Raw genomic sequence first — 15,293 nt, forward strand, 5'->3', positions numbered from 1 at the left:
GTAACACAGACTGAACACAAACTCACAATAGTCAAGCCTCAGCTTCCCAAGTGCTAGGAACACAGGTAGATGTCACTATGCCTGGTTTGACACTAGACTGTTATACAGTCAATAAGATAGTGGGAGACTCTACTTATAGACTATTCTCCTTGTGATTTTTAAATTAGATCCAAGAAGTACATCCCTGGCACCTATTAATTAACTAATGACTTAACCACTCTTTCAGCATATGTTAATAAAAAGTACTAGAAGCCTTTTACTTTTGCTTTCAGTTGGCAGCTAGTAATACATTCTTCTCAGGAATACATGATCTCTACCATTATTATAACCTTTCTATGAGAAATACCTCAAACTCTATTCCAAAACACACACTATTGGTCCAACATGTTAATGACATCATGTTACTTGAATCTATTGAGCAAGAAGTAAACACTGATTTAGGCATATGCATATCAGAGTTTAGCAAATATCTCCCATGAACTAGAGGAACATGTTGTTTTGGTTAAGTTTTTAGTCACCTAGAAATCCGGGTCATATCAACACATCTAGCATGAATGGGGTCAAGGCCACTCAGCATAGTACTAGGAATTGCAGATAAAGCACAGAGTTGGCTGGAGGGGATGTATAATCAGTGACATAGGAAAGTACCCTCCCCAGTTTGTCATTTCTCTACGGCACACAACGAATGGCTTACAGACGCTTCACCCAGAAAGCTGGATGTATGGAAACGCACTCCCATTCAATCCACTTACCTGTTTGGCCTGATAAAAAGTAGAAAGTGCATGGTTTCCTGAAGTAAAAAGCTGTAAAGGTAAAGATCTTGGCATCTAGGAACATGGTAGTGAAGTTGTGTTCTAGACACCAAGGTCTGCATACTGAGGTCTTTAGGAACAAATTTGACTGAAAGGAATGCCAAAATCAAAAAGCTCATCACTGTAGGATGGTTAACTGAAGCTGTCAACTCCTTCTTAAGCCTCCAAAAAGAAATAAGCCCCTTAAAGTTATCTAGAGTTTTCTCTCACCAATGTACACTCTGAGAGGAAAGGTCATATACCTACTCTTCCCTCTTCTATCAAAGTAATGCATTTTGTAGCTCATTTTTCCTAAGAAAAAACACCAGTTTGATAAATATATATTAATTCATGGGCATATGGTTTAAACTGAAAGTCATAGACTTGGAAGCAACACACCCACACATACACATACACATTCAGACATCAATATTTATTAGGCACCCGAGGTGAGCCCTTGGTCTATCTTACTGCTTTCTTTTACTGGTAGCAATAAATAATAAATATAGGCGCTATGTGTAAGAAGAGGAATTCCGTGACTCAGTAGGCATAAAGTAGTATATGCCTCTGCTTCTCCAAAATAGGAAAAAATGTATATTTGATCCCATGTGATTCTTTACCAAAGAGCACCCTTAGTACAGGCGGGTCTTAATAACCACATGGACAGGATGATCTGTGCTGTGGAACTATGGCATTAGTATTCCAAAATTATAATTACTTGAACAAATAAAACCATGACTTTTAAATTTAGTTTTTAAGAGTGGGCCTGAACTTATAGAACACTCATTCCCCTAGAGCTGTGTTAGAACCATCTGACTCCTGGAGCCGTGCTGATTGAACTTTCCTGCTGGAACTGTGTCCCTGGAACTTGTCTTATGTCTGGTCCCACACATAATTTTATTCAAAATGGTTTCTCCAGCTTCAATTTGGGAAATACAAGCTTGGCTCCACCCTCATCTTTACAGACTTATCTGGCCTTTTCATCCCTATTTCTAGACTATCTAATTCATCCAAGGTCAATCATCCTTCCAACCTCCACTGTGTGTAATGGAGCTGGGGCACCACTTTTTGGCACTTTGATATGCCAGTTCTCAAGCATACTCACATTCATTCATCATTTATTCATTCACTCATTATGTTTTTGTGTAAAGTACCAAATGTGGTTGCTTAGGAAATGAAATCGGGTGCTCAGGTCATAAGGCACTAGAGCATGTAGTTTTTCTGGGGTTAATTTAAAGTTATTTGTCTAGATTATGTCTATTTATAAGTCATTCCTATATGGAGTTTAATTAGTTTCCTTCCCTAGTTATCCATATCCTTAGCTAAGAGCCTCCTGATGAAGATAACCAAAGTGGTGAGAATAAGCTATACATGGATTTTGTAGCACAGACTTCCCCTTAGAAAGACCAATTAGGTCTTTCTTCAAAATGCCTTTAGTGTTTTCCCTCCCCATATGCCCTCCTCTACCTCGCTTCTCCATTCATTCCTCACCCCATTTAGACCTTCCTATTCCATTCTTACCTTCTCTCCCTTTATGTCACTTCCCTGCCACCCCTCACTTATTGTACTTATATGCTCTAATGTAGCTAGATCATGTCACAGATTTATTTCTAGCTTTCTGAGGAACATCCAAATTAATTCCATAGTGGCTGTACCACTTACATGCCCATCATCAATGAAAAAGTGTTCCTTTTTCCCCACATCTTCATCAGAAATTGTCATTTGTGTTTTGGATCTTAGCCATTCTCATTGGGGTAAGATAAGCTCTCAAAGTAGTTCTAATTTACATTTCCCTAATGGCTAAAAATGTTGAATGTTTAAAAAATATTTATTAGCCTTTTGCATTCTTCTCACCCTAATTTTTATTGGGTAATTCAATTTATTGATATTTAGTTTTTGTGTTTTTTGTATGAATCTTTGTAAATTCTAGATACTAACCCCCTAGCAGATGTGTACTTGGTAAAGACTTTTTTCCCATTCTGTATGCTGCCTCTTCTCTAGAATTATGGTGTCCTTTGCTGTAAAGAAGACTTTTAGTTTCACAGAGGTCCTATTTGTCAAAATTATTCTTAATGCCTGTACTATTCAAGTCCTATTCAGAATGTCCTTTTCTCTGCCTACAAGTTCTAGTGTTCTCCCTAATTTGTCCTCTCTCAGATTCAGGATATCAGGACTTATTTTGAGATTTTTGATTCATTTGAGAGGTGTTTTATGCAGGATGAGTGATAGGGATCTGGCTTTATTCTTCTATGTGTGGCTATCCAGTTTCACCAGCTGTCTTTTCTCTGATGTGTTAGTTTTGGCCCCTTTCTTGAGTTCTACTATAGACGTTTCTTAACATATATGTGTATACATATAAAAAGAGTTTAACTGGAGTTATGAAATAATGGGTGTTCAACGTCCCTACCCTACAAAACAGGCTTGAAAATATAAAGCCTGATGATAAAGCTCCCTCTTTTGGAGCTGTTGGCCAGGGAAGTCCTGTAGACTCAAACAATTCTGGCTATTACTATTGATCTTCATTACCTCCTACTTCTAAAAAGACTATAAGTAAGTAAAAAACAAAACATGGTGAAATCAAGCTGGTACTGACCTTGAAGCTTCATCTCTACTGCCTAACTTTCATAAAACTGGAAGATGAAATGCACGCTATTGGAAAAGAAAAGTAATAATCAACCTTAACCATCTGTGATTTACAATAATGACTGACCTGGCAAGATATGCACACTGGTGCAATAGTGGCATGGATGTTATGAGAGTAACCAAATATTTTCTGCTTGGATTTAAAACTCACTGCACAAGATGGAGCCCATATTCACACTGTTGTCAGGACCAAGAAGTTGTGGCTAGACAGGTCACAGGCCATAAAGGAGAATTTGATATTGTTACTCTGCTAAATGGACGTAGTAGTAAACTAACTCCTGACTTATTGTTATACCCATAGATAAGTGTGTCTTGCTATTTTCCCTAGAGAAGCCTCTTCTTGCTTCACATTGTGATTAACACAGAAATCCACAAATGTTCAACATACAGGGAATAAGACAGTGAGTCATGTCCCTCCCTAATTGGGACACCGATATCACACCTCCTCCAAGGCTCAGGGGTCATTGTGGAAGAGGGGGTGGAAAAATTGTGAGAGCCATAAACGGTGAATGAATACAAGGAGGCTGTGTTTTCCAGACTCAACAAGGCAATTGCACATATGAAGTCACATATGAAGTCACAGCTCTTGTGACAACATACACAAGACCTGCACAAGCCCAACCCGAACAAATCCTTTCAAGGAGAAAAGAGATAAGCAGGAATTCCAAGCCCTAGCTGAGGAACTAATAGCAACTGAGAACTGCTGAGAGGAAAATTCCATTTTCATTAAAGATGTGTTGCCAGATATATTGACAAAGCTCCAGAATATGAACCCACAGCCAAAAAAGCATTTGAGGAACACAAACTAGATTCAGTAGGCCATAAAAAAAAATCAGAGAGTGCATTAAATGAGGGGTGGTACAGAGGAGGGAGTGGGTCTTAAAAGAGATGGAGGAAGGGGTCTAAATTTGATCAAAATACATTGTATGAAATTCTAAAGGAATCAATAAAACTATTATCTAAAAAAAGAAATAACAATTATATTCACTCACTGCTACACGACCAGTCTCACAGATACAGTAGCCAACATTAAGTCTTCAACATGTCACTATGACCACATAAGTTGATAGTATCAAATTAATTCTACCATGAATGGAACATCACTTTGCACTCGGTGGATTAGGCACATACTTTGGATATCAATTTATCATTCCTGCCTGTGGGGATATTGCTCAAACCAAAGTGCCTTCGCCAGTGTCATGAATTTTTGATACAATATTGGCTACGTCCATGAAAATTATTTAGCATCAGATTTACTGGTCATATTATAATACCCATCACTCTGAAACAATTAACTTGATTGGATGATCAAATGCCATTAAAAAATTCTGTAATGCTACCAACTGAGGTGCTTTTTAGTGTTGGGGTAAAATTCCTCAGGATGCAGTTATATCCCAAATTAGTGACAGTCTCATTTCTATCAAAGATAAGGTCTAGGAACTAAGGGATGAAAAGGAGTGCTGGATCTGGAGAGATGACTCCATTAAGAAGGTGAACTACTCTTGTAGAAGTCTCACATTAGATGGCTTACAACAGCCTGTTGTTACTCCAGCACCAGAGGATCCGACACCCTCTTCTGGACTCCATAGGTGTCTGCATTCACATTTGCACAGACCACACAAAAACTCATGTGTATAAATACAACTTTTAAAATTTGTATGTATATTAAACTTTAGGTTTATGGACTGCATGCATGTAAGTGCACTGTGTGCATGCATCATATACAGGCACAGAGAAAGGAACAGGGTGTTAGATCCTTGGAACAGGAATTACAGGCAGTTGTTCACTGCTATGTAGGTGCCAAGAACCAAACCCAGTGCTCTTAATCACCAAGCCATCTCTCCAGGCTCTATACATAATTTTTAAAATCAGCAAATGATGAGTATGTTCATCAGAGGAAACAGTGATTTACTCAACTAAAATTTGTGACTATTATGTGATCATGATCATTTGGGCTTTTCTTACCAGATAACCAACAGTCAAAGTAAGACTCATTACACTAGAAGTGATTGATTGTACATAGGAGGAAATGAATCCTTGGTATAAAGCAGCCAGGAAGTGTATGTCTCCAAGTATGTGGTTCCTTCTGTGCTCTTTACATGTGCTCATGTCTTGTGTTAAAGTAAAGGCAAAAATGTAACAATCCATGGGAGGAATAAAAAGCCATCAAACAAGAGAATTAACTGGGTCACCAGGTACACAGATACATATATAAACATTACTGCTGTGTCATTATGAACACTTATGAGATATATTAACATTTGAGTCAATAGGTTGAGCAGTGTACATTTCTCTCCCTAGCATAAATGGTTATTCCCAATCAAAAGCTTGAATAAAACAAAAAGGTTTTGTAAGAGAGAACTTCTGTTGGACAGTAAGGCATGTCTACTATCCCAATTTTCCCTAGAAGCAAGAAGATTATGAATTTGAATGCAGCCAAGGCTCAGCCTGAGACCATGTTCCTAAAAACAAATCTGGAACCAGAATGCAATGATAGGTTAGTTCTTCCATGTCACCAGCTTGCAGTATCAGTTTCATTTCCTGTTGTTAGGATAAAGCACTCTGACAGATACAACTTAGAGGAGAAAGGGTTTCTTTTATCTCACAGTCCCATGTTGTAAGAAAGTTGTAGCAGTGGGACCTTGAGAGAATTGGTCACATTATACCACAGTCAGAAGTGAAGAGTAGATGCGTACATGTTTGCACTGGCCTCACTTTTTACTCTTATGTAATTTACAATTCTTTCTTCAGGAGTTGTGCCACCCAACATGGGCATGTCTTCCCATCTCAATTAGCATAATCAAGACAATCAAGTCAATCCCCCACAGACATGCCTACTGGCCACCTGATCTAGAGAGTTACTCATTGAGACTCACTTCCCAGATAATTCTACATTGTATCAAATTAACAATTGAAATGGAGCATCACACTTGCTGTATCAGTTACTTTTCTATTGCTGTTATAAAACACCACGACCAATGTAACCTATAGAAGAGCTTATTGTGGCTTGTGATTCCAGAGAGATAAGAGTCTGTGGTGGGGAGGCACCACAGCAAGCTGCAGGCATAGCTGCAGGAGCCAAAAGCTGAGCGTTCACATTTTAAACCACAAGAAAAAGCAAGCTGGAAGTGGGCAAGTTTGTGAACTCTCACACCCCATCCCCAGTGATACACTTTCCCCAGCAAGGCTGCACTTCCTAAAGGTTCTACCAATTCTTAAACTGTATCAAGTGGAGACAGATTTATTCAAATATTTGAGTCTATGGGGTAATTTTTCATTCATACCACTATACTTGCCAACTGTATATCTTAGAATTTATAAACTTGCATTATCTTGTGAGTTTATTTCTTGTAGTAAATGTCTCCAACTCTATCTATCATCTATCTATCATTTATCTATCTATCTATCTATCTATCTATCATCTGTCTACCTATTTATCTATCAATCATCTATCACCTATCATCTGTCTATCTATCTATCTATCTATCTCCATCTATATATCTTTATCTACCTATACAAATAGAGGACAGACGATAGATGATAGATGATAGATAGATAGATAGATAGATATATAGATAGATAATCTGTTGTGTATCTATATGTATAGATGGTAGATATATAGACAGATATATATATGAATAGATGATAGATAGATCATGTGTCATCTATATAGAGATAGACAGATAGATGATAGATAACCTGATTAGATAGCTAGAGAGCTAGATGATAGATGATAGATAAATGACAGACAGACAGATACATAGATGATATATAGGTAGATATCTGTAAATCCTTCTTCTCTGGAGAACTCTTGTTTAGTTCAGCAAGCTCCTATGACAAGTCAGAATATTGCTGAGGACAGTAATACTAGTTAACTGAATATAGTTCTTTACCTTTCGAAGTTTACAATGCCAGTGACCGCCAACTGTCCATGGCCCTGCTTATTGGATATAACTCACCATAATATCCACAGCTGCCTTCTTAGCTAAGGAATTTTTCTTTTTAGGAATAATGCTCCAAGAAATCCAAGGAAAAAATAAATTTCTTCTTGCAGTTTCCTGTGGAATCTGGTTGTGGAAAGTAGGGCTCTTTGTGAGAGAGCAGCAAAGCCCCTCTGAACATCTGCGTCTCATTTTTGAGTTATACAGTTTCTTCTCACCTCTCTGTGCACTATGCACATAACTGCATTATGTTTTTTGTGATGTTTGAATTTCCCCTTTTCCCCATGCTTTTCTATGTTTCCATCAGGACTCATTTAAATTGCTCCTTTGGTGCACATGACCATTCAAGTCATATCTCTCTCTCTCTCTCTCTCTCTCTCTCTCTCTCTCTCTCTCTCTCTCTTTCATACACACACACACACACACACACACACACACACACACACACACACACACAATTCTCCAAGGAGAAGACATTATTGGTGAGGCCCAGTAGTCCCAATGTCAGGTCTTTCTAGTTTGAAGTGTGGTTAGGGGAAATGAGTAGACTTTAAATAATGGTCATTTCTCATACCATTAATCCTCTTATTCAAGCTTATTCCTCTTATACTTTCTTAAATGAATCATGGACTAGCCAGATGAATTATATATAGTAAGTGTTGAAGACTCTTCTCCATAGAACATCTTCCTATGTGCCTGTGCATATAGGCTAATTTCCTCTTCATAACAATAGTGGTCACTCTGCACTGAATATGGGGCTTCTTAACTGGTGTACCTTGGTGTTCCCAGGAAAACTTCTTCACAGTGTGGTATTAAAGCATAGTCCTTGATGCAAATGAGCTTTTCCCTGTGGATGCAGCACAGTAATGGCTCCAATAACGATGGGCATGGTGATGGAGGTGGCGACAGACCAAGGTTAGTACTTGAGTTTAGTCACACAGCCACACCCATTCTCATCAAAGTGTTGTAGAATACTGGTAAGTAGGTACTTCAAAATGATTGTTCATTGGCAGCAAAACTAAATAATCCCAGGGCTGGAGAGATGTTAAGAACATTGGCTGTTCTTGCAGAAGACCCAGGTTTGAATCCCAGCACCCACATGGCAGCTAACAACTGTCCATAACTCCAGTTCCAAGGGATCCAACAGCCTCTTCAAACAGCCAAATGAACAATAGAAAAGTCCCCAACCCCCAGGGGATGGATATCCTCCATGGGTGTTGCATGACATGGGAGCGCATACCTACATGCAGGCAATACATACATACACATAAAAATAAAAGTAATAAATAAAAAAAAACCCAAATAATCCTGGTTCATTACCAACATTTTTGACACATGGGATCCAGGGGTTCATATGGGCTATGCTTCTATGTGTGTTTGAGTGAATTATCTTAATGGCTACTGAGCTTATGCATGCTGAAAGGAAGTCAGATGAGGTCAGCTTAACTGGCAGTATGCTGACATGGAGATTCTGATGAAGCCTGAGCCCAGTTGTATGTCATACTAGGCTCAAACCTTCTATTGTTGAAAATCACAGTGCCTCTGATCTCAAGATATCAGTTAAGCTGCCAAGAAATAACATGTTAGATATTTATTTAACAAGAGGCAGGGGTATTGAGAGAAATATCTTGCTTTGAAAATTCCTATAAGAAGGCAGAGCTGAAGAGAAGATGACAGAAATTGTGGTAGATGCACCCAGAAGACAGAAGCTCAAGTATTGCAGAAATGAGAACATGGGGATCTTTGAAGTGTGCTCTCTTTTAAGAGCAATGAACAAACACCTGGCAGAGACTCAAACTCCTAACTATTTTCTTGCTTCTCTGCTCCTGCACAAGAACCATGTGTAAAGCAAGGTGTGTTCAGCATAAGAAAAGGAAAAAGAGGGACTGGAGAGATGGCTCAGGGGTTAAGAGCACTGGCTGCTCTTGCAGAGGACCCTGACCTCCACGGGCATTGTATGACATGGGTGCACTTACATAAATGCAGGTAATACACTCATACACATAAAATAAAAAAAATAAATATAATATTTTTTAAAAGAAAAAGGAAAAGGATAACTAGAGTTAAGTACAGAAATGTAGAAATTATTCTGACAGAAACGTGTCCTAAAAAGCAGCAATTGTGCTGGTTCTTAGATTATGAAGTTAATGGACATGAAACTGTGAGACAGCAACCATGATACTATTCCATCCGTAAGTCCCAGCACCTGTGCTTCTCCTCTCCATTCTTCCTGACATCATCTCAAACCCGGTCATCATCTAATATGTGAATCACTGACAGCAAATCAGGAATTCTCTTCTCTTCCTTCATGCTGTAAGCCACTCCAATGGTACCACTTCCTAGAAGTCTTTTTATCACTCTGTGCTTCTGAGCACTCAGAGATCTGTCTATTGTATAAGGATGAGCTTTATTGCCTTATGTTCAAGCCCTCTCTTCATAAAACATCTCCTTGAATATCCATATGACCTGCCTCATCTCTCTGTATGGTTAGTGTTTCCCCAGCTCTTACCTTAAAAGTGGGGTATTGTTATTCACATCGTAAAACACAGAAGAATGTTTCTCCAGCCTTTCTTTGACTGAATCTTCTTGTTAGCCTTTCTACTTGGTATGTGATTATGTGTACACCAATAAGCACATCCAAGTTATTTAATGCAGGATTTCAGGGTTCCTGGAAAGCCTCTTTTCCCAGAGAAGCTTTGCAATAGTGGACTTGGACTGTTGGATCACTTATAAACAACAGAAATTAATGTATAAAATGTGATTCTGAAGACTGTGAAATTCAAAGTCAAGGTGCCGATACATTCTGTGTTTCTGGGAGCTTGTTTGAATGTATCATCACATAGTGGAAGGAGTAAGCTAACTTGCATGGTCTTCATAATGGCTGAATTCCCATTCACTGACGGTTTAACATATGAACTGAAGATGGATGTAAACATTCAGACTATGACAGACCTTTCAGAGTTCTCAAAACAGATATGTTGAGCACAATCCAGTTGTTTTTGCTCTGACTGCCCCCCCTCAACTAGATGTCATTATGTTCTAGGGCGCTATAATCCCTTCTCCTGAAAAACTCTGTTCCTGCCTTGCAGTGCTACCTGCACCAGAGACACCGGTGTTCCCTCCAGCTTGTCTTACTGCCCTTAACCAACCATGTCCTCCTTCAGACTCAACTTTTGCCACTGCAGCTTCACTGGAGCCTGGAGATGCCAGAGCCATGAACTGCATTAATGCTCGGATGGAGGCAATGCTTTGCTTGCTTGTCGTTTTTGTGTCTTCTCCAAGAAGAACTCCAAAGCAATGTGTCATTTGTTCCAAAGTCTTTCTAGTTGACCTACCATCCTAAATCATAGTTAGGATGAGATATGAGCTTTAAGGGCCAGGAAGTAGGGTAAATTTGAGTACACAGCCACAGTGGTGAGGATCTGCCTCTACTGATTTCCTCTCCCTTAGAGTGGTGGTTTACTAAGTATGTTGCCAAGTTCTCCACAAGACTGGAATTCTCTACTTGTTTACTCCTCCTAATCAGGAAGGTTACAGTGAGACTTGGGTTCAGACAACATATACTAAGGTTTGGAACAAACTGTACATTCAATTAACAATTGTAGTCACTGAGCTGCTAAGTACATTTTATCATGCCACTTACCACACTGGTTTTAAGTAGCACCTAAATAACTTCTGAATTCTCTTTAAGTTCTAATATTTCAGGCTTTTAGACATGTGGTAGGTTTGCACCTTAGAGTATGAGTTCTGTGTGTAAAAATAATTATACTATTTGGTCATAAAACAAAATGCATCGATAGGAGGGTAGGGGAATAAACAGAAACAAAGACACTCTAGTGGGAAATATACATGAGCTGGTATGTTGTACAAGTCAGGGGCCAACTCCATTGCTTTTCAACCTTAGGTAAGTGGAATCTTCCAGTGCTCAAAACTGTGGGGAACATGTGAAAAGTAGTCTTTTTTCTGTTTTGATGTAAAGTAAAATCCACACTGTAAAACTGAATACTGAGAAAGGGGAGAAATCACAGCAGAGAAAGAGCCAGCGAAGGCATCTTCAAATTTTACATACATGCGTGTTTAATCCCTGAATCATACTTTTATGGACTAGACAAAGGAGTTCAGCCAAAGCTAATTCCGAGCTAAGATCAGGGCCAGAAACACGAAGAAACTGGAGAACAGAGCCAGCTGGTAGACAGTTACCTTGGAGGAGGAGATGCCTGTACAGGCAGGTTCTTTCCAGAGATGTTTTTACACTGGGTGACATGCATGTCAGAGTTGTCAGCACAACAGAGTCAAAAGGACACCTGAAATAGCTGTTATCTCTGTAGCCTAGGGATGCTGTAAAGAGATGCCTGGAAACCATGACTCATAAAGAGAATTGGGGAATCTTACAAGAAGAGGAGCCAGCGAGGCAATCACAAACCTTGACAGCTAGCATCTGCATATGTCCCTCATCTACTCACTGAAGCATATCCAAGGCATCCCAGTTCAAATGGAAGGTCTGAAGAAGTTTCTCTTCAAGAAATGGAGCTTGAAGTTCATGTTCACATAACAAAGTTTTTCCCTAAAAGAGCATAAAAACAAAAGCATGCTAACTGGAAAGAACAGCACCTAGAGTTTCCTGGACATTCAAAAACGACAGTAACAACAAAACAATAGCAATGACAACAACAAAACCAAGAAAATGTGGCACATACTCAAAAAAGATATAATCAACCAAGTTTAACTTTCATATGAAACTGATATGAAAACTAAGATTTAAAAGAAATAATTTTATCTATTCTCAATAAATCATAAAATTGCACAACAGTAAAACATAGAAACAATACAAGAAGAAAATAGAAATTTTGGAAAAGTGCAACCTCTGATATTTAAAAGCATCGCTACCTATATTTAATAGCTAAATTAACAGGACAGAGAATAAAGGAAGTCAAGTAAAATCTGACAGAAATTATCCAAGGTGAAAAAAATGGGGAAGTAGATTCTAAATGTAAACAGAACCTTCATATGCTACTAGTTAATATCAGAGGTGCTGGGGAGATGGCTCAGGTAGGAAGTGCGCTTGCTTTGAAGGCATGAGAACCTGAATTTGAATCCCAAAGACTCATGCCATGAGCCAGGTATGGCTCCACATATGTGTAATCCCAGCACTGGAGGGGGACAGAGACAAGCAGAGACAGAGCTGTCTAGCCAGCCAGCCTTGCCAGCTCTAGTTCATGAAAGACCTTGAGTCATGGCAAGAAGGTAGACAGTCATAAAGAAAGACATCCCAAACCCTGCTCTGGCCTATGAGTGCGCCACAGATATAACACATATGAGAGAGAGAGAGAGAGAGAGAGAGAGAGAGAGAGAGAGAGAGATAACAAAATACCAGAAGGATAGCAAGGTAAGACTGTGACAGAGAAAAATATCTGAGGATATAACAGCTAAAAAGTTTCCAAATTTAATGAAAAGTAGAAAGCACAGACCAAAATGTTATATGAATATGAAATATATGAAAATTGTAATAAATATTTTAAAATATTGCTCAACATGATTAGCCAATATGGAAATGCAATTTAAAATTACTCTGAAATCCCATCTCACTGGTCAGAATGGTTATCATCAGAAAACAAACTCTAAGGAATGCTAGTAATCGTGTGGGGAAAAGGGACCCCTTGTGTACTGGTGCAGCCATCACAGACATCAGTGTGGAGTTTCTCAAAAAAGTAAAAATTGAGCTACCATATCCAGTTTAATTACTCCAATGACTTCAGGTTGCACTTGTACATCTGTTTTAGTTGCTGCACTCTTCACAACAGCTAGGAAATGGAATCTTTATGTGTGTAACTTACTGTAATGGAAGTGCATGGGATAGGGGTCAGAAACACAGAAAGGGGCCTATGAGAGGCAGGAAAAGTGGTTCTAAGTGAATGGGGTGTGAGTGGGGGTGAGCAATACATTGCAGAAGATGGAATAGAAAGATTGTAAGAGCCAGGGCTGGTTCATGGACACAGAGAAGCAGAGGCTTTGAGGCCTCTGGAAGATTGCACATGTGAACTTGTGGCAATTGTGGCATCAAACACAGGACTTATGTCAGCTCAGTTGAACAAAGGCCCAGAGGGGAGGAGAGAGGTGAATAGTCAGCTGGCCTTAGACTGAGAGCTGTTGGAGGCTGCTTGCTGCTGGGTAGGAGAGGGTGTGCTTTGCATATAATCTCTGGATGAACTGACTGGATTCCAGCATGCATTTGCACTGAAGGGCATCTGGGTGCAAATGCTTGACTGAATAGGACTTACCATGTGTGGTGGAATGCATGGGGTCCATTTGGGGGATGGGGGAGTCATGGATGGGGTAGGTGTCTGGGTTTGATTGAGAACAGCTGTATGAGAATATAAAAGCTCACTAAAAATTTTTAAAAAAAAAAGAAAATGGAAAGGGTAATTCTGGAGCAAATGAAGGGCATCTGGATGCAAATGCTTGACTGAATAGGACTTACCATGTGTGGTGGAATGCATGAGGTCCATTTGGGGGATGGGGGAGTCATGGATGGGGTAGGTGTCTGGGTTTGATTGAGAACAGTTGTATGAGAATATAAAAGCTCACTAAAAATTTTTAAAAAAAAAAGAAAATGGAAAGGGTAATTCTGGAGCAAAGGACCATAAGCTGGGAGGAGGGGCAAAGAAATGAGGGAGAAAGTGGGGACACCAGAACTAAGAGGGTTTGTAAATGTCATAAAGAAATATTTTACTTGGTATGATAATAAAAATAACCTATTTAAATAATGTTTTATTGATTCCTTGAGAATTTCTTAAAATCCATTTTGATCATATTCAGACCCCCACCTCCATCTCCTCTAAGATCCACACTCATGTCCCTACCCCTCCTCCATGTCCTGTATTTTTAAAAAAATCAAGTCTAATTTGTGTTGCCCAAATGTTCTTGGGTGTAGTTCACTCCCTGGAGCCAGCTCAACCTGCCTGATATCACTTTCTTAAAGAAAATCAAGTCTCCCTCTCCCAGAAGCTATCAATTGACAACAGTTTCTCGGCTAAGGCCAGGGCTCCTGGTCCACCTCCCCAGCCCATGCTTGAATATGTCTGGACTGGCCTTGTGCAGGTGTTGTGCATGCTGTTACCACTTCTGTGCCCTGTTGTGTCCAGAAAACATGGTTCCTTATATTCATCGACCATCTCTGGCTCTTAGAGTCTTTCTCCCCCTCTTCTGCAATGACCCTTGAACCTTAGGAGGAGAGGGTATAATGCATTTGTCCCTTTAGGGCTGAGCACTCTGGAGTTTCTTATTTTCCACACAGTGACAAGCCATGGGTCTCTGTGTTAATCTTTCTTAGCTTCAAAATGAAGCTTCTCCAGGAAGAGTTAAGAGATGCACTATTCTATGGGTATAGCAATATGTCATTAGGAGTTGGTTTATTACTATGTCTATTTAGCAGTATAATAGCAGTAAGTTTTCTGCTATAGCCTGTGACCTGTGTAGCTACAGGTCATATATATATATATCAAGTCTTTTTACAAGAAAACTTTCAGCAGACTAGGAATTAAGGGAACATGCTCAATCTGGTTTTTGACAGCCAGAAATAAATCTATAGCAGATATCATAGTCAATGTGAAAGCCTTCACCCTTCTTATAAAACACCAGGAACATCACCTTCCTCAGCATATTATTGGAGAGCTTAGTTAGTTCAATGAGGCAAATAAAAGAAATAAAACATCCTCCTGGAAAAAAGAAATAAAATCATTCTTTTGATCATGCCTATATAAAAATCATACAGAATCTACAAAATAGCTACAAGAATTAAATTTAACTCAGCAAATTTTCAAGACTTAAGATCAATATACAAAATTAATTGGAAAATTAAATAATGGATCTGTTCATGAGAATATAAAAATGCTTAGGAATAAATTTAATTCTTGTAGCT

This window comes from Nannospalax galili, unplaced genomic scaffold (assembly GCF_000622305.1).
Source record: "Nannospalax galili isolate Female #2095 unplaced genomic scaffold, S.galili_v1.0 scaffold132, whole genome shotgun sequence".
In the NCBI taxonomy this organism is placed as follows: domain Eukaryota; kingdom Metazoa; phylum Chordata; class Mammalia; order Rodentia; family Spalacidae; genus Nannospalax; species Nannospalax galili.